Source organism: Paramisgurnus dabryanus, chromosome 15 (assembly GCF_030506205.2).
Source record: "Paramisgurnus dabryanus chromosome 15, PD_genome_1.1, whole genome shotgun sequence".
NCBI lineage: Eukaryota > Metazoa > Chordata > Actinopteri > Cypriniformes > Cobitidae > Paramisgurnus > Paramisgurnus dabryanus.
The window spans coordinates 1,611,862-1,633,994 of NC_133351.1; the positions used below are offsets into that span (position 1 = coordinate 1,611,862).

The 22,133-nt window shown below is 34.9% G+C and overlaps 1 long non-coding RNA gene across 1 annotated transcript; it reads right to left on the bottom strand.

The window, feature by feature from the left end:
• Positions 1–1,407: 1,407 nt before the first annotated feature.
• On the bottom strand, positions 1,408–20,590 carry LOC135733103 (uncharacterized). The gene is made up of 3 exons (XR_010526892.2): positions 20,512–20,590; positions 12,707–12,778; positions 1,408–2,582 (listed from the first exon to the last, which is right to left on the bottom strand). It is a non-coding gene; the product is annotated as an uncharacterized lncRNA (long non-coding RNA).
• Positions 20,591–22,133: the final 1,543 nt, after the last annotated feature.

Below are 22,133 nucleotides of genomic sequence, written 5' to 3' on the forward strand. Positions count from 1 at the left end.
AGAAAGGGTCGTCCGAGTACAAACGCTTGTGAAGATTTGATTTGGGTGGGATCTACTCCTCGGGGTCAGTTTGTCGCCAGGGCTCTGTTTGATGTCCTCCGTACGGACGTCTTCCCCGTTTATCGTATCAGAATCAGGGCACACCCACCCACCCGCGCTACACACAGATGACCGTGATAAGCTTTAATGTGACCCCTCCTCGCCACAACCTGCTGTACTACAACATTCAGTCATCCAGGCACAGAACAGACAAACGCCCTGTTTAGGGCTGCCACATTAAGCAGAAGATAAACGCTTTGTATATAAACAGTTTAAATAAAGCATTATCTCTAATTGCTCCTGTGTAAGAAAAGAAAGCTACTGCAGGCATGTGATATCAAACCATTCAAGGGAAAAAAGACAATTTGCATCACCGCTGACCCTAAATGCTTTATTTTGTACTGGCGATAGTATCGACTCTTTGATATCCAAACCATTTAGGAAAATTCCCGTTATTTAGGCTTGTTTGTGTGTCGTATTGATAGTGAATTGCTCTTCCTCCCCAGAGGAAAACATTCATGTTTCATTACTAACTTTTGATCAGACGTTTCTCCTAAAATTCTTTAGAAATGGACACGGGACAAAACACCGATTAAGATTTGATGTGGATAGCTGGTCGTGTGAGAACTTTAAATTGAAATCTTTTGATCGGTAATCTGATAAGCACAGTTTGAAACATTATAAAGATCTCATTTGAAATTAGAGTCGCAAGAGAAATATCTAAATAATAATTTATTTTAAGAGTCCACACTTTGGGGCAGTTTCACGGAGAGGGTTAAAATTAATCCAGGATTAGTCCTTAGTTTTATTAGGACATTCCAACCCAGTCTCACGGCAAGTCGTGTTATAGTAATGAAAATTTAGATTTATTGATTCGTGTTTGATGACACGAATTTCCGCTGTTTTTCGTGTCGAATGTCTTTTTCGTCCTTCCCAGCACAAATTTCTATCAATGGCTGTTTGTGTCTGTGGCACGACTTTATTTATCATGTCATTTTATATTTTGTTTTCTCATCGTTCTTTCCTATTTTTAAATCATTGTCGCTTGGGGTTTGGGATAGATTCGAGGTTTGCGTTAGGATGTAATTTTATGCATTGGTTTCTACATGTTTTTCATCCGCTTTTAAAACTTTTCTCGCCCGGAGTTGGGGTTAGGGTTAGGAAGTTGCAAAAAGTGATTCTAACCCAAACCCCAAGCGACAATGGTCAAAAAATTGAAAACAACAATGAGAAAACAAAATATAAAATGACACGATAAAGAAAGTCGTGCCACAGACACGAACAGCCATTGATAGAAATTTGTGCTGGGAAGGACGAAAAAGACATTTGTCTCCAGAGACACGAAAAACAGCTGAAAATTGTGTCATCAAAATTTCGTTACTATAACATGACTTGCCGTGACTTGCCATGAGACTGGGTTGCACATTTTGGTTGTTTTTACAAGCCTACCTTACAAAAAAAAAACAATACTGGTGTGCATCTTGAGACAAAACAACAGCACGGATATATTTTATAATGTGTTAGTACAAGATGTTTTTAAACAAGATGTTCAGGCATCTCAAACATGTATTTTAATCTGAGACTAGGATAAAACCTGTCTGGGAAACCTCCCCTATGGGGCGGTTTTCCAGACAGGGATTATCTTAAGCCAGGACTAGGCCTTATTTTAATTAGGAAATATAGTTTTAACAAACATGCCTTCCATAAAAGCATTACTTCTGTGCATTTTGAAGCAAAACAAAGTGCAATGATGTATTTTAAGATATGTCAGTGCATTTATTTTAGTCTAGGACTAGTCTAATCCCTGTCCGAGAAACCGCCCTACAGTAGATGATTTAGTTAATCCCTGATGGATTAAGTTTTGATTTATATTTCTCATTCTCATTGAATGTCTTGTCTAACTCGGAAATGTTACATACAAATTTGCCATGATTTTTTACACTGAATGGATCCCATTTCTGATGATTATTCTGTCTAACGGGTTGATGCCCACAAAGTACCCACGATTGGTTTCTGACAGCGTGTGAATTCACGTGCGGTTTTCGAAAACGAAAGCAATACAAAAGATGAAGGTTTCATGGAGCCTTTGTGGAATCGTCCTCAAAGCTCAAGATACAGAATGAGACTCGGGGTCAACGGCACAAAGACGAACCCAATCACCAGCTCGCTTCCCTCTTTGTTCAGAGCGATGACCCCATCCATTCCCCTCCTGTCTGTGGCCTTTAGTTTGGACTCTAAACACCCAGATGCCCAGAGCTTTTCTTTCAGGGAATAACTATGGACATCACTGTCTTTTTACTCCCTTTCTCACTTCATGAAGCCGCACTCAATGCGTCATTGTGTTCCTCAGAACGACCTGACATACACTTTGGTGGTCTCGGTCACTGTCTCCATTGGTGGCTGGAGTACTGCACGGATTACCTTTTGTGTGTTGTGAAAAAGTAAGAGAAGTCACTTATCTGAGCCCAGTGAAGCTGCTCGGTATAGAAATAAGAGACGAGCTTTTGAAACGGCCTTCGCTTTCCTGAATCACAGGCAGACTTCTGCAAAGATAATACACAAACAAACACACAGTACTTTACAGAAATATTGAAATATATATGATGTACAAATAGGCAGACAGCTGGATGATTAAACTTCAAATTTAAACACAGCAGAAGATACTCAGTGTCCTGTTTCATGAGATTTATCATGACCATACTGGTGTGTGCTGCCCCCTGTTGGTAATCTGCAGTAAGAGCTTTGCATAAAAAAATCAAAGATCAAAAATCTTTAATATCTTGTGTATTTTTGACAGCACTGTAATTAAAGGAGAAAAAGAAGAACTTGTCTTTAATTCCCCAGGCATCTTTTTGGTTTAATGTAGGTGTGTCACACTGTAATATTTCCTGAATTTCCTGATTTTATCCTGGAGCTAAACTCTGCTCAGCACAAAGACAAATGTGATGTGAAAAACAAAGTGTAACTTAAGTGCTTTGAAATGTAACGTGTATTCATTACTCATGCGATGGAATCCACGCACACCCTTTCTTATATAATCCAGATAATAATGAATCAATGTCAAATGTTTTATTAATCATATCTGAAGGTGGATTAGAGTTCATACCTTGATGTGGTAACATGCGTTTCTGAATCACCTCTGAATGTGTTTTTATTGATTAGATCAAAAAACTTTTATTCACACCTGTGTTTAACACCTGATTTTATCATCTGAGATGAATGTTAGTAAATAAGTCATGTATTAAAAAGTCTGAACGCAGTGGAGTATCAAACATTGACCATGTTTTATATTTAAAAAATAAGTATAATTTCTGCAAATTTGTCTGATTATGTTATACTGTTAGAAATGTTGTGTTTCTGTATAAATGACATACTGAGTGAGATGTTTGCTGGTAACTTACTGTAGATTTATATTGATGTTATTTAATGGCAAAAGTTAGATTAAAGTTAAATGAACATAAAACATTAACAAGTCTTTTTCTTTACAGAATAAAACTATAATATAACAGCCTCATGCAAAGCATTCTGGGAACCAGAAATATGAAGGAAAAAAACTGAAAATGGTTGATGAGGATTTTTGGTTTCCAGAATGCTTTGCATGAGGCTTTTATTTTAGTTTAATTCTGTAAAAAAAAAGATTTGTTAATGTTTAATGTTCATTAAACTTTCAAAAAACTGTTGCCGGTAAATAAGATAAATTTACATCTACAGTAAGTTACTGTCAAATAGCTGCAGAACTACAGCATTTTTTTACAGTGAATCTTCAGACTTGTGAGGCATAAATAAAATCCATGACTGTGAAGGTAAAGGTACACTGTAAAAAATTAGGTGTAATTATGCAGCTGGTTGCCAGTAACTTACTGTAAAAGATAAAGTAAAAGATGTTTCATGTTCATTTACCTTTTAACCAACTGTTGCCAGTAAATAACATAAATGTAAAATCTACAGTAAGTTACTGGCAGCTAGTTGCCAGTAATACCCATTAATACTGTAATTTCTACAGAAATATTTTACAGTGTACAGTAATAAATAATAGTAATAAATAAATAATAAATAAAGTAATAAATAGCATACAGTGTTTTTAAAAACAACATTAACATCACTGTAAAAAATTAGCTGTAGTATGCCAGTAACTTACGGTAGATTTAAATTGATGTTATTTACTGGCAACAGTATGATTAAAGATAAATCAACATAAAACATTAACAAGTCTTTATCTTTACAGAATAAAACTATAAAATAAAAGCATCATGCAAAGTATTCGGGGAACAAAAATCTGAAGGAAAATAGAAAAAGGTTGATGAGGATTTCTGGTTCCCAGAAAGCTTTGTATGAGGCTGTTATTTATAGTTTTATTCTATAAAGACAAAGACTTGTTACAGTTTAATGTTCATTTAACTTTGAACAAATGTTTGCTGGTAAATAACATTAATTTACATCTTCAGTAAGTTACTGGGAAACAGCTGCAGAACTACAGCAACATTTTTATAGTGAACCTTCAGATTTGTGAGACATAAATTAAAGTGATGATTGTGAAGGTGAAGTATAGTAATAAATAATAGTAATAAATAAATAATAAATAAAGTAATAAATAACATACAGTGTTATTAAAAACAACATTAAAATCACGGTAAAAAATTAGCTGTAGTTTGCCGGTAACTTACTGTAGATTTAAATAAATATATTTTAATAAAACTACAATAACAGCCTCATGCAAATCATTATGGGAACCAAAATCTGAAGGAAAAAAGGTGGATGAGGATATCTGGTTCCCAGAATGTTTTGCATGAGAATTATATTTTAGTTTTATTCTGTAAAGATAAAGACTTGTTAATGTTTTATGCTCATTAAACTTTAATTAAACTGTTTCCAGTAAATAAAATGAATGTAAATCTACAGCAAACAGCTTCCAGTAATAGCGTCATTTCTAAAGATTTTTTACAGTGATGTTTTACACCAAAATAGTTATATTAATTATACTGTATATAGTATTATCATGCTTAATATAAGAGTGACAAAATAAACTTTAAGATCCAATTTCCAGCAGCGCAGCTCGACCTGAAGGCCACACAAGGGTGCCGCTCCATTGACACAACCCTGCTTTTGTCCTCATGTATACCAATGCAAAGTCTGTGACAGTGGAAGCAACCCTGGATTTAAAGGTCACGTCTGCACAAAAGAGAAACTCTTTGCATCGCTTGAGGAGCTTTTCATGACCTCACCGTTCTTGTGGATGTCACAGAAAGGATGCAGGCAAAACCAGCTTCTCTTTCAATACGCTAACTGACTGCTGAATACGACCCCGGAGAAACATAATATTGAGAGGCACGGGGCTGCTACGCTTAAAGCAATCCCCCACCGGCTCCGGTGCAAGGAAAATGTGTCGCGCCGCGAGACCTAGAGCAAGGTATGAGAAGAGGGCCCGAAAACAGATTGAAATTCTCACATCGAGAGGGCCTCCGCTCACAATAAAGGATGAAGCAGTTACGGCCTTTGTTAATGAAGTTTCATTTGATTCTCTCTGACAACCATTGAAACAATGACCATTGGAAAGTGTTTCTCTATGCAGGCCGTAACAATGGAGTTTGGTGGCATTTCTTGAAAAAGAGAGCGAATCTCGCTTCCTGGTAGAATTGACAGAGTCCTCCATAAAAGGCACCTGCGAGAGTTGAAAAGACTCAGAACTGAAGCACATAAAGCGTCCATGATTTCTATTGTGGCCATAAAGCACATTGTGTATGAACAATGTGCCGGCGTACATTGAGTACACAGGGGTAATTGGCTTTAATCTGGACTCTTTAGACCAGTCAGTTTGGATCAGCCAAAGCCTGATTGTTGCAAATCCTTTAACTTCATTTGACCGTCAGTGTCAGAAAACACTGTATAAACATAGAAATATAAAACATAAATAAAGATCAATATTTAATGCAAGAAAACATGACAAGCTGCACCTCATTGTGTGTTTGAATCAAAATTTAATATATCGGCGGTCCTTGACTGCATTCTGTTCATGAATGAGACGGCAAAAATCTGTGACACATCTGTGACCCTGGACCACAAAACCAGTCAAAGGTTTTTTTATTATTGAGATTTATACATCATCTAAACGTAGAATAAATAATTTTTCCAATGATGTATGGTTTGTTATTGAGAAAATTACCTATGAGGGTGCAAAAATAATTTAAGCAATTTATTTATTATTAGCAATTTACTAATGATAAATACATTTTATATATATTTACAGTAGGAAATTTACTAAATATCTTCATGGAACATGATCGTCAATTAATATCCTCATTTTTGGCATAAAAATCGATACTTTTTTGACCCATACAATTTATTGTTGGTTATTGCTGCAAATATACCCGTGCAACTTATGCCTGGTTTTGTGGTCCAAGGTCAAATGTGTGCAATGCTTTAATCATGAGGAAACAAATTTCCTTTACCTTACATTTTAGTAAAAAAACATGGAAAGTAATCCAAAAGGAGCTGCAAAACTCTCTTGTTCTAATCTACTGCAACTTTTCAAAACTATAAACCCTAAATCTGAACTAATTTCCCACCAGCCTTTTTTTATAAAGTTGCCCGCCAGGAAAATTTAAAAAAAAAATATATAAACAATCAAATATATCAAATGCAAGAACAGACCATCTGCTTTCAAACAAACAAAATGGGGAAAAAAAACTTTTCATTCTTTATTTTTTTCTGCTTATAACCTCTTAAAAATGAGTATTTTTCTTCACAAAAATTTTTTTTTAGCAAAAAGCTGAAATTATTGCATTTCTGTAAAGGAATTTTGTTAGAGATCAGATTCAGAAAGATTATCATAACATACACAGAGTTTAAAATTAATAAATACATTTTTGCTTCAGTTTTTGAAATTGGGTGAGTGCGCCATTAAAACTCATCATGTTTATTTAAAAAAAAAATCTTAATTGACGAGATAACTCGTCAATGGCAGGGGAAAGAGTTAAGATACTGTAGTATTATGACCAGTGGCGGTCTGTAACTTATGAGTTTGGAGTGTTATGTGTGTTACTTGTCATGTCAAAATATGAGTTTGGTGCGTCATGTAAACCATGTGCATCATGCGTCTTGTCAAAATATGTGCCTGCTGCACACGCATCAAAATGGTTTATGATAAAAGAGACGCTTGCGAATACTCACAAGACACTAACTCAACACTAAACTCTGATTACACATGAGATTAAGTGAGTATCTGGCAACCGTGAGCGTCTCTTTCATCATAAACCCTTTAGACGTGTATGCAGCAGGCACTTATTTTAACAACATGCATGATGCACATGGTTCACATGACATGCCAAAAACATATTTTGACATGACAACCCACACACAGGACGGGCTAAATGCATGTTGTGAAAAAGAAAAAGAAGTCACCGGCCGTCACTGTGTATGACTCTGCCAACACCAGAGAGATGGTTTTTGCCACAAATATCACATGCTTCATTTCCCCGCTCTTTTCTCTGGTTTGGTTGAGGTGTCACACAAACATCTGCTACTTAACCTCTGATTAACATTCTGTTAAGTCTTTACATTGTTTTTATTCCCTATGGTTATACGGTAGAGCCAGTGACTGTCTGAATATGAACATAAATGTTATCAATATTTATGTTATAATCTGATCACCTGTTGAAGAGTCTTCACATGCAGTCAGTAGTTGTGTGACAGCAAAGCAGTTTGACGTTTACATGCAAACAATCGGCATATAAAAATAAATAACACACAAATTAAAAATAGTACATTTATGATTATACAGCTTTGGCAACATTAGGAGAAATGAAAATAATTATTTTACTAAATAAAATGGTACTAACTCAACCATTGGGTTATTAATTAACCTATGCTGTGTTGTTTCTACCCAAAATGGTCAGATATTAATATTTTATGGGTTTATTTAACCGATGGGTTTGTCGCGTTTTGACTATGGGCCGAAAATAATTCATGCAATATAAAAATTCCTTGTTGAATTTGTAAGTTAAATTTATTTGAAATGAATTTATATTTATGACTAGTGAGGATGAGGCGTTGCTAAAAATGAAATAAATAATGAATTAATAAAAAGTTGAAATAACTTATAACTAATTTAACTTTATTTAGAGCAACTCCTCACTGGTCAAAGTTGTTCAAATGAATTTGTAATTTTTGTTTACATTTTACATTTTTTACACACCTCAGGTGATGTGATCAGGTGGTCAGGTCAGGTGTGATAACTCAACATTCATCTGGTAGTAACATGCGTCTCAAATGCATCAGAAGTGATTTGTGGGATACAATGGCTAATTATTTCTGAAGACATTTACACATGTACTTAGCGATATAAAGCTTAATACCAAAAGTAAACAGGCAACCTAGTGTAAATTATGCCTACAATAAGTGTTTGAACAGAGCTTTAGTCGTTCATAAAACCCTGTAGTAAATCGTCTTCACCTTTATTATTTGTTCCTCAAAACAGTGACCACCCCTTTGGGACACTTTTATGAAGTCTGTGTACGCTGCTTTATGGGAAGTGTACGGTCAGATAATCCCACAATAATTATTTTCAGATTAGGAGAGTGGGGCCACAGATCAGGTTTATCCAGGCATGAAATGACCTCCTGAACAAGCCCACCTCACCTGAGCTGTTGCCACGGACCAGACGAATGCAATCCATGGCAACAGTAAAGACCAACGTCTTCCTCGAGGATAAAAATCTGAGTCATTTTATTGTAAGCGCACAGACGTCTTTGTGGGTTTCAGAGTCATACAGTCAACAAACACTGTATATACTGCATGATTATTAAATATAAGCAAATAGTTTCTAAATATAGTGCAAAATGTTTCAATTCCAAAAAATAAGGTTGTTGGTATTTGTGTGTACTAGGGGGACATTTGACATCTTTCCCTAAATTGAATGCATTTGCAAGGTAAACACAATGCAATATTTATGGATGGAAAACATTTGCTGCTTTATATAAACACAGAGATTATTATCAATACATTTTACAAACTGCAACTATTTCCAGTGGCTGGTTTAAAGTGAACTTTGTTTGTTTGTACTGCACGAACTGTACTGTACTGTACTGTATCTGTAGATCAAACACTCCCAAAAACCCACAAGGGTTCATCTATCTGTGGTCATAAAGTCATCGCAGAACAATACATCACATCTGTTTGAAAACGTTGGACATTTACATTAGAGGTACACTTTGTTATGTACTCATTATAATAATACCTGGTGTACAAGTTACACAAAGAGCAATATTAAATAGAGAGCCATATCTAAATTAAACAATGAATCATTATGTGGTTGGTAGGCAGGCATTCATATTCACAAAGTCTTCCTCCGGGAACTCTTTTGTTTGAGAACAAGGGCTCATACCTGTTTTCATGCCATCAATGATGTTAATTGACTTGCTTTCATTTACCTCAGATGTTCATTATTCTGCTTTTGTCTCTGCAGGTGTTTTTGTCGCTCCCTCTGGAAAGATTATCCTATGAAGTCTGAACCTTTGGGACCGGGATGAATTGCTGAGATTAACCTGGATAATCTTTTGCTTTCAAAGATTTTATGACTGATAATACTACTATTACATTATTATGGTTGTCTGTCTATCTTTACCTTTCACATTTTAAGATCTTACTTCAACAGTTTCTCATTTCTAACATCTATCTGTAGCTGACTGTGTTTAAGTAGAGTAACATCACTCATTTCTTTATTGATATTATATCCATCCTATTCCATAAACACAGCACCATCAGAACACTTTTAAAAATAAAGGTGCTTCACAATGCCCCAGAAGAACCATTTTTGACTGAATGGTTGCATAAAAACATTAAACTCTTTCCCCGCCATTGACAAGTTATCTTATCAATTAAAAGAAAACATTTCCCTGCCAATGACACTTTCTGAGTTTTTACGGTAATCTGTAATTCTATTATTATCCACTAGATGGCAAGTTAAAAAAAACTAAATTTTCAATATTTAAAACTCTGTGTATGTTTTGATAATCATTCTGAATCTGATCTCTAACATTCCTTTACAAAAATGCAGTTATTTCAGCTTTTTGCTCAAAATGTAGTATTTGTGAAGAAACCTTCCCATATTTAAGAGGTGATAAAAAGAAAACAAATGAAGATAGGATCAAACTTTTTTTTCCTGTTTTTTTTTTGTTTGTTTGGTCTGTTCTTTCATTTGATATATTTGTATGTTTATATATTTATAGAGGAAAATTTTCCTGGAAGGTATTTTGTGAAACTTTTGTAAAAATTGGGGCTTTGAACCAGATTTTCTTCCCAATCGGTTCGTTCCAAACAGAAACAGAATTTTAACGTTTCCGGTTTTCGGTTCAAGCATAAAATTGACGTTTCTGAACCGGAAAAAAATTTAGTTCCTGAACTGGTTACTAACGTTCCATGTCAGCTGTGGGACATCCAAATAAGTAGGCTGATCATTAGGACATTAAACTTAAATTATTAGTCTACATAATTTTCCTTAAGTCTCTATCTTGTCGTCCAACATTAAAAGAGGCTGTAATTCTGACATGCCTACATTTGTTTCAGCATTTTACATTAATTAAGACAATTCTGCCATGCCGTTTATTGGCAAACAACTTAAACAAATGTTTTTATTAGAAAAAAGAATACTTTGGTATTTCGATATCATTTTGTTTGTATGTGTCCTGTCAAGAACAGAAAGATTGTTCGCTTGCTTTTGGAACGCATCTTTCCGTGTATGCACTTTTGAGTGCACTTAAACACGCGCGCACACACAGACGGAGGATGAATTCCAAACGGCGCTTCAGGAAGAAGATGCAGCATAAAAAGTCACTCCACATAAAGTGAAAATTATGTTGTTATTCAGTGTTTTATTCGTCAAATTTATTTTAATGGACTACAGTATGCAAGCCTTTGAAACACGTGCAAATGGTCAACTTTTACCCTATTTAAATTTGCGTATTAACCCGTGAATCGCAAGCGGGCCGAACCGTGGGTTGTGATCTGTATGGATCACGGATCGACTGCGATCCGTTACACCACTAATTAGTTAAAAAAAAAAAACATCTTGAGATACTTGGTAGCCTACAATATTAACCTCTTATGATTGAGCATTAGAGACTTGGGCTTGAGTAGGCTCCTTGCTGGTTGGTGGAAAGCTTCTCATTTCTCAAAGGAGTCAACGACGACCGGAAGTGAACTTCACCGAGTCATATTGCACAGAAATCTTGTCAAAGAACGAAAAAAATAACGGTATTAACCGGTTACCATTATTTTAAATAAACGACTCTGTTCCAGAACATATATATTTTGAAAGTTTCTGGTTTCGTTTCTGTTCCTTGCAAAACATCAAAAGTTTCTGGTTTTCATTTTCGTTCCGTGAACCGGTTCAAAGCCTTGAAAAAAAATCACGAAAATACTTTTTTTTTTTTAAAAAAGGCTGGAGGGAATGAGTTAAAGGTCACCTGATATGAGAAATTCACTTTCATATGTTGTTTAAACATAATTGTGTGTCACCTGTGTGTGAAGACAACTACCCTGTAATGATAAAAATTTGCTGTGGGGCAAGCTGTTGCTGTTTTTTGAGCAAATTGACATCACTTTGCGCAGGCCCCACCCACAACTGTCAAAAGACCGTTTATCACACTTGAAAAAGTTAACCCCAGGTTATTCTAAACCAGAAATCTGTTTTATGCTTCACAATGTTCATACTTAACCCGGGGGTTAAAAGATAACCTCGGGTATTCATAATTCAGGGATAACCCCGCTTCTAAATTACATGTGCGAAATGCTCTTTAAACTAGGGTTAAAAGCTGGGTTTAGAAAAAAGATAACCGGGCTAAGCGCAGTGTGAAAAGCCTTTTAGATCATAATTTCTATTTAAAATACATAATTCATTGTTGCATGTTCATTATGATTCAATTAAAACAGAGCATGTTGTCGTTATAGATAACAGTAAACAGGGATTACCAGCTGCTCAGTCCACAGCTTACCCCTCAATTTCAAAATGCATAAGTTACAATAGCCGCCATTATAAATAATCTATACAGTATTTGGACCTGACACTTCACAGGCAATCTGGGGACACCTGAGACTAATATTACATTGTGATAAATTGCCATAACAGGGGACCTTTACCATTCTTCTTCAGATTACTAAATGAAAGAAGTGGTTCTTTATGACATTGCTGTACTGAGACCACCAGTGGACATTTGCACTACTTTTGTGCTTGGCACAGTAGAAACCAGACATTCAGTGTTGTTCAAAACCCCTGGGACTGAGACATGAACTGAACCTCCTCACAAATGCAATATACAGGGACCAGCAGGGTTTGTTCACTACAGGACGTGTGGCGAATTGTAGTTCCCTGTCTAATCTAGATAACAGAACCTCTGTATGTGTTTCAGTCTTTCAGCACAGTGGAGATCACAGATCTGCACCTTTCATATATATTATTATATCTCTTTAATGTCAAGGACAGCTTTATAGTATCACCTACACTTCAAAGCTCAAGTTAGACAAAAGTTTGTTCACTTTACCATATTCAGTGCTTTAGCATCATACTAAAATATCTGCAAGCTCGACAATGAGGGTTTTGAGTTTAATCTGCAGTGTTACAGTAGCTTGATGCTCTCTCTGCACCTGCTGTTAAAGTAAATACACCCAAACTCACTGATACGCTGAATCTCATATTGTCTGTGGGACACGAAGGGATTGTTGTTGCATGTTTGTAGATTCTCTCCGTCTGTAACAAAAAAAAAACAACATGACAATTTCATTACAATATTTTGATTAATTATTCTCTTAAGATCCATTGTTAAAGTTATTCAGAGATCAGACTCTAGTGTATGCTGCGCAATTAATCATTTTTGATTTTCAATTTCTGATTCAAGGAATTACAAAAACAAGATAATCGAGGTAAAACAATTATTGCGTGATTAAAATATAAATCATGTGCTGCCGGACCGATGTATTTGCACTTCTGAAGGCACCACTGCTTTGACACATGTAGCTGTTGCAACACTAACTTCATAAAAAGTCACAGAGTAATCGTGTTAAATAATCGTGATTATGATTAAGCAAATAATCGAGCAGCACTACTGTAGTGTTTATTTGTTAAACCTTCAAATACAAAGTTAAATGGCTATTTCTGTATACTTAGAAAACGCACAAAATGTTAAATTGAACAGTGCAGTATAATCACTTAACTACACTGTAAAAAAATTCCGTAGAAATTACAATGTTATTGCAGCTGAGTTGCCGGTAATTTACCGTAGATTTAAAGTTATGCTATTTACTGGCAAGAGTTTGTTCAAAGTTAAATACATTTTTAATATTAACAAGTCTTTATCTTTACAGAATAAAACTATACAATAACAGGCTCATGCAAAGCATTCTGGGAACCAGAAATCATCATCAACCTTTTTCTGTTTTTTGCTTCAGATTTTGTTTCCCAGAATGTTTTGCTTGATGCTGTTTTTTTAGTTTTACTCTGTAAAGACAAAGACTTGTAAATGTTTAATGTTCATTTAACTTTGAACAAAATGTTGCCAGTAAACAACATAAATTTAAATCTACGGTAATTTACCGGCAACCCAGCTGCAATTTCTACGGAATTTTTTTACAGTGTAGTTTAAACAGAAGTCATGTTCAAAACGGTATAAAAGCAATTACAAGTTCATAACTCAACTGAGCAGACATGCCAAAACTGTCAAGGAGGTGCGTGACAATAAGACAGATATAAATATATTTATACAGACAGTAGCTTTGGACTACAACACGATATGATGATATAAGCACACCTGTCTTACAGTGAATTTGAGTTTGTGTGCAGAAGGAGGGGTTAGACATATTTCTATAAAAGACAACAACACATTATATTTGTTTTGGTTGCTACTGTAGCTCTCTCTCTCTCTCTCTCTCTCTCTCTCTCTCTCTCTCTCTCTCTCTCTCTCTCTCTCTCTCTCTCTCTCTCTCTCTCTCTCTCTCTCTCTCTCTCTCTCTCTCTCTCTCTCTCTCGCTCTCGCTCTCACTCTGGCTCTCTCTCTCTCTCTCTCTCTCTAAAATATTGCAAAAACCACAAATTCTGATTGGATGATGAACATTCAAAGCTGTTGCACATGTGACTGCACATGCTTTATAACAAATATAAATGCATTCTTGCTCGATGTGACAGCCTACAGTAGGGCTAGTCAACTGGCGGCCTGTGGGCCAAATGCGGCCCGCCGGTCATCTTTGTCTGATTTATAATCAGCGTGGTTACTTTTACCTTTCCACTGTTCATGACAAATGGCAGCCAATAAGCCAGAAGGAGATTCAGAAAGGGGCTGTGTGGGGCACCAACCATCTGCGAGCATGTAATTATCGGATCCAATTCGAGCTTTGGATGCATAAAAAAAATTGAGCAACTAAACAGCGCATGTGACACGCCGACAGTGTGTTCCAGTCAAAACACTGGATTACTGATAAGTAAAATATTAACTATTAAAATATATTCATAGATTAAAGGCTCTGTCACCAAAATGAGCTTCTCTCCTATGTAAACACGGATTTACAATTACATTGCAATTTCATTACAACTGCCACTAGGGGGCGAAATTTGACAGTCGAGTCCAAATGTAGTGTACAATGGAAAAGAGGTTTAGCTTATATATCTTTAAAATATTACAAAAGAAAACATGAAGTGCAACTTTAATCATTAGGAGAAGACTGGCTATGTTGTGATTACTTAAAAGGACAGTAAGTAGGGTTTTAAGTGTTTTATTAATCAAAATCAATGTTTTTATTCATAAATATGTCCTTGTTGGTGTCAAATGACCTCTGCCAGTGATTTGACTTTTCTTTGTAAGCTTAGAATGTCTTCTCTTTACTTACATTAAATGGGTAAGTCTAAGGAGGCTTCCATGTCGTTTCATCGTATTGATTAACTATAATAGCAGAGAGGGACAAAAAGCACAGCCTACCAACGCGTTTTCATTCAGAACACGTGAACCAGCTGCAATGGACAAGGAGATCAGTGATTACATAACGGCTACCGTAGTTGCAACACGCAATTGGAAAGGCGAGGCGCTAGAGAGCACTGTTCTTTTGAATGCAAAATACAATTTCACCACTAGATGGGGTAAATCTAACTTACTGTCCCTTTAAAATATAACAATTTAGTTATAAACAAAAGATGTTTAAGAGCTCTGCATTACAGATCTTGCGCTTTTTTGTGCAATGTTCATAGTTGAACTATTATTGGAATATAATAATTGCTGTTAAAATAGATCATTGTGATTATTAAGGTATAAAAACAGGTTAACATTGGTACATCGGTAAGGTATCTGGTCATATTTCTGTTGTGATTCTGTATAGCCTGCTATTTAGGGTAAAGGTATGTAAACATTTGGTACAAATATGCACTCCCTAGGTACAAAGATGTCCTTTTTGAAAGGGTACCACCCCAGTGTCCACCCCATTGATACCTTTTTCTGAATGGATTTATCTAAAAATAGGAAGATGGCAGAAAAGCATATACAACAAAATACATGATGTCATAATAAACAAAACCTATACAATTGGCTCGACTCTAGAGATGTGTACTGTATACTTGATGCTGCAGGATAGATTCATTTTTCATTGCATTTTATTGCAAAACTGGCTCAGAAAATTTAGTTCATAGTATCATTTGTTTTCATCTTCAATATTTGGTTATCTAATGTGAGTATACACGTTATAAACACAAACTAAACACATTTTAACATGACTACCATGGGTCAGTAAATAACAACTTTGCATGTATTGATCCATCGGGTCCCTCCTGTGCGTAGCTCACAAGATCATTCAGGCAGAACATCTACAAATAAAAGATTGAAATGAAGCATTCAGATGAATTCTTCTTGTTTGCATTATAACTAGACTAACTAAAACAAGTCCATAATGTTGCACAGCCCTAATCCCATTGCAAGACACATCAGCTATTCAACACCCAGAAATCAAATTTGTTGTGTTATTGTGTACTTATTATGAGTCACTAAAGGGATGGTGCATCGTATAAAAACCCAGTGCGATACGATTGTGTGAGCAGGAGATTACGGTAAAGCCTTGTAAAAATACAAGAAGGGCACTTGACTATTGATTTAATATTTGAGGGCCTCAAGTCAACAGTCCGGTTCGGCAGAAAAATTTGACGAACTCTGCTATCATAATCTCAATCAATAGTTTTTCCTGATGAAGGACAAAAGTGTACATATTGACACTAGCTGTGTTTATCGAGATAAGCTCTTACGGTATCTCCCTGGGGTTCGGCGGCCCTCTGATGAGGTTGTCGAGTCTGATGTTTGTGCAGTGAAGAGATCATATCTACTGACCTAATCCAAACGGCTATAGCATTAACAGGATAATACACCAATCAAAGACCTCTGATACTGCGTACAATAAAAGTCTTAACTCAATTTATCCAGCTCCGAAACGCAAACTCGTAACCGTAGCCAAGCTCTCCATCATTCATCATTATGTGCAAAAGTGTTAATATATAGCTTGAACTGTGAAATATGAATGTCACTTGAATTTGTCTAGCAAATACTTACTAGCTGCGTGTCTGTTGACACAAGCTTTTCTCAATAGCACTCCTGAATAAACTTACAACCTGATATGATCTTTAGCACAAACAATAAGCGAAAACCTTTTTTAACCAACGTCAAATGTCTAATATGATATGTTTTAAAACAACAACCTTGTGTTTGTTATTGGTTTACATATTTCAGAGTTTTTTTAAGCATTCATGGTTAAATAAAACAACGGCATTGAAAACATACAGAAATGCTGGTCCTCGTGGCCTCTTTCTAAATCCCTGGATTTGTTCGGAGGCGACTCATAGAGATTTAGGAAGCACAACGGACAGGCAGACTTGTGAAATCAACATATATTTTTATGCAACTTTAACTTAACAAATGAAGTTTAAATATTTCAACTTGTTTATATATGTTATGTCAACTTAAAATAATAGGTTGCAAAACCAAATAACTTCATTTGCATGCATCAGGGTTGTGTGCCATTTCCAAAGTGAAGTATATTTTAAATTCACATTCCCCTCTGAATTAGACTAAAACATGACAAAACTGTAAAGGTAATTTCAATTTAAAACAATGAAAAAAGGTCTGCACTCTAAAAATGTCTTTATTCAATCTAAGCAGGAGATAAAAGGAGGAGCATCCCATGCTTAAATTTAATAAAGACGTTTTTAGATTGCTGACTTTATGCATTGTTTGACTATAAAAATGTGTCTTAGCACCTGGAAGAGCACGGTGAGGGTTTTCATTGTAGTTTCAATGTAAAAAATATTAATCCAAACAATAATTAAAACAATAAATACATACTGTATATCTGCTATAGTATAAAACCACTGTTGAATCACTATTGTGTGACTGCGTAAAATGTATTTATTTTGTAATTTAATTCATTTTTCTATCACTCTTCAAAATTCAAATGTTAATTTAATGTGGTCTGTTCAGTTTTTATTTAAATACACTGTAAAAAGTGAAAAGTTGTTTCAACTTAAAAATTACTTCAACTGGTAACACCTACAAAAAAATTGTTGATTCAACTTACATTACTAAAGTAAAATTTTAAGTTGAAAAAAATGTTATTAAGTAGGTATTACCAATAGCAGAAATTTACCTACACTGTAAACATTTCTGTACAAATAACAATATTACTGCAGCTGTTTGCCAGTAACTTACTGTAAATTTATATTGATGTTATTTACTGAAAGCAGTTTGTTCAAAATTAAATGAACATTAAACATTAACAAGTCTTTGTCTTTAAAGAATAAAACTATAAGATAACAGCCAGAATGCTTTGCATGAGGTTTTATTTTATAAAGACAAAGACTTGTTAATGTTTAATGTTCATTTAACTTTAAACAAACTTTCGCCAGTAAATAACATTAATTTAAATCTACAGTAAGTTACTGGCAAACAGCTGCATAACTACAGCTATGTTTTTACAGAGCAACTTTTTACTTTTTACATGAATTAAAAGAACACAGATTTTTAAACCTTTATTTTATATTTAATCATTCTAAATTTTGCCCAGTTGTGCCATTTTTTTTTTAATCCACTAATTTTATAATTGATGATGTTGTGGTGATTGCTGAATTAAACATTCAGTGCAAGAATTACATAAGAGACGTCAGTGCTGGCCCAGACCTCAAAACACAACATGTGACCCGGTATCACAAAAAACAGGACTGAAATATGAATGACCAAAGTTCATTGAAGGGTACCACTTTTAAGTCAATACTCAAACTTTTCATATTGGAAATATTAGCTATATCTTGCTCACAGATTTGCTGCCAGCTGTTTATTAAAGTAGACAATTGGTTCTATAAGCTAATTCTGTAATGAAGTGTCAATACTTATTTTGATGTTGTCAGTTCATGTATTTGTATAAACTGGGCTTATTTTGGAACTTTGTCTGTAACATTGCAGTTGTGTGATGTGAGTATTTACCATTTTTCTCTTTGCGTCTCTGAATTTACATTTATGTATTTGGCAGACATTTTTTATTAGCATGTGTATTCCCTGAGTTTAACCCATGACTTTTGTGCTCTATCACTGAGCTATACACACCTCCAAATATAAATTGTTGTAAAGGGTGAACTGTCATGTTATTGTATAAACTCACCAATGCATATCACACTAAATCCAAGCCAAACATGACATGTCTCATGCCTGACAGTGTATTTATTAGGAATACAGAGGTACAATTGCGCCATCTTGTGGTCACAGTGACCTAAAAAGATTTATGAAAGTTCTGTATGGAGTTTATCACAACTAAACACTACATGAAAAAAATGATTTGTTTTGTTTTGAGGATAAGCTCTTACAGTAGATCTGTTGCATTAATGCACACATTTCAAGGAATTAACAACATTGAATAAAAGCATTGTCATCAATTACTCACCCTTCAGTTGCCCCGCTGTCTTTTTCTCTGTGGAACATACTGTTACTAAAATAAGATAGCAGGAAGTACAGTAGCAGAGACACTTAAGTGAACTGAGTCAGACTATACAACTTTCTCTGTCTTCTGTTTATATGGCTTATATACAAAATGACAAGCAAACACTGAATTCCACTAGAGGACAATAAAACTTTCACCGTATGATCCTTCATCAGAAAAAAGAGAGAAATAGGGAGACTGGGTTTCTATTGTCACTCTTGGACATTGCCATTATATTTAGTCAAGTAATCAGATCAAACCATACTGACCATAAAAACTAGAGTTGACTTTAAATTGAAGTTATTTCAGTAAAAAAGTATTTTTTATACATCACATTTGAGGTCAGGGCTAGTAGTCGTTATACAACATTTATTAGCAGTGTTCAAATTATTTCAAACATTATGGGGGTCCCCTATAAGACCAATCCCCCTCCCCCTGGCCAAGCTCATCATTATAGGGTCACTGTGATTTCACAAAGTAAGATATTTGTTGGTCCTGGAACAAAATTTTAACTCAAAACCTAACCATTTTATACCTCTCAAATAAGTGTGAAATAATAGTTTGAGAATAATTTTTCATAGCCCTTAACCCAATCCTAAATCTAACATTCTGTCAATTCCATCAGAAAACAGCGTGAGGCGCACTTGAGAGTTTACATTTATTTCAGACAGAAATCTTTGGGATTAGTTTATTGTGAAATTGGGACAAATAATGGACATTTGTTGCAGCCCAGCACGAGAATTTTAAATTCATGTACTATCTTAATTTTAATAAAAACCTGCTTATAGGAGGTCTGGGACCACCCCAGCCCCCTCTCAATTTAAACACTGTTTATTACACTGTAAGAAATAATGCATTATGAAGTAAAAACAACTTTATTTTGCAAGTCAATTCAACTTTAAGTTTTGGCTTGTGCAAAGTTGACATAATTTATAAAATCAAGTTGAAATTGTTTAACTTACATTTTACTTTAACATAAAAAATGATGTTGATGTATGAAATGCTGCATATTTTGCATATCAGTTGGTCACACCAATGGTTTTAAATAATGTTACTGTATATCTTCTGTCATCTTAACTTTTAGATATTTTAAAAGTTTTGAACAAAAATTATATTATGTTTAGTATCACAATTTGCCCTTACAGTACATATGCTATTGTTTTTGTGCATCTGCACTTTAATGAGTAGCCTAACTTATATGCAAAATCCACTTTTACAAGGTGTTTGGACATAATGTTGGTAGTGTGATGTCACATTGATAAAGCCCCACCCACTTACACTCCAGCATTACCAGTTTCCACCCTAAGTGAGCTATACGCTGTCCACAATGTCTTAATATTGAGATACTATTGAGATGTTGCTCATTTGCATTTAAAGGTAGAAACAAATAAATGATCTGTGGGGTATTATGAGCTGAAACGTCACAGACACACCTGAGACTTATATTACATCTCATAAAAAGGCCATAATATAAAGACATAACTCCACACATACCACATTTGTATACATTTACTGTTTTCTTCACCATTTGTATTGTACTACTGTAGAATGAATAAGAATAATGTGTTCCCTTGAATACTGCATCTGTAAAAAAGACAGAAATATATACTGTATAGAAATGCATTCATTCAAGCTGATACAAGGCTACCAGGCAATCAGAAAGAAACAAGGATTTGTTTAGACAATGAGAGCTGATGTTAGGGAATATAGACAAATTCATGCTAAATTATAATTGATTCAGTCAAAAACTCTCCAACTGCTTTGCAACCAGAAGCTTTACAGTACCTGAAACTAAGGACTAAGTACTAGCTTCCTAAAATTACTGAAATGAGTAGATGTATTACATTATTATTGCACTATCAAGACATTAAATATGCAACAACACAAAACACCATTCATAAGCTGAAATGTGCAGCATACTATATCTCTCTCTCTCTCACACACAGACACACACACGCACACGCACGCACACACACACACACACACACACACACACACACACACACACACACACACACACACACACACACACACACACACACACACACACACACACACACACCGTGCTTAACATAAACACTTAAGGCAAGATCTTCAGTACTGAGCAGCGTATGCCCAGGTTAGTGCTCTGTTTTCATGTTTTAATTTTGTACGTAATATAGCCTACTAAAAATAAACATTAAGGGGCGGTTTCACGGACAGGGATAAGACTAGTCCTAGACTAAAAAAAATGTAAGAGCTGTCCAAACTGAGAACATCTTGCACTGACATATCTTAAAATACATCAGTGCTCTCTGTTTTGCCTCAAAATGCACACAAATAATGTTTTTAGTAAGACAGGTTTGTTAAAACTAGTTATATTTACTATTTAAACTAAGGCCTAGTCCTGGTTTAAGCTAATCCATGTCCGGGAAACCACCCCTAAAACATTTATTTAGGTACCACTTGTAGTAAACTTACTACATGGTAACTAAATAAAAAAAAACTTTTAATACAGAGATAATATGTTAAAAGCACATTTTTATTTATATTCATGGTGTCTCAAAGTAGTATAGATACTGTAAGTACACTTAGATGATTGAAAGATTATCTTAAGAAGTATTAAGGAAGTATTTTTAGTATAGTATGTACAAAATTAGTGTGCAAATATAGAGCAGTTTAAGTACCAAGGCTTAGTTACATATCATTACAGGGCCGATCAATCTGTGCTTTGATCTTTTTCTCATACTGTCAGAAGATCTCCTGTAAATTTGTGAAAAATTTTGATGTGTTTTGGTTAAGATATTGAACAAAGAGTGTTTTGGAGGCATGAAAGTAAATTTCTTCATCTTATGTTTTTTCAATTTCTGAGTTGGGTGTGTATGTCACCAAATCCAATCTTATATTATTTTAATCACTGTCTTGTTACCTAAAACATAACAGCATTTTGAAACATGTCAGCAACTCCTAGTAACTGAGAGCTGGGATTAAAAACATTTTTACACAGTGGGGTTAGTTGTCACACACTGTCAGAAAATAAGGTTTACCTTATAAATAAGGTGTACCTTTTCTGTCACTGGGGTGGTACCCTCAAAGGTTCAGTTTTGTACCTTGTATGTGTATACAGTACAACACAT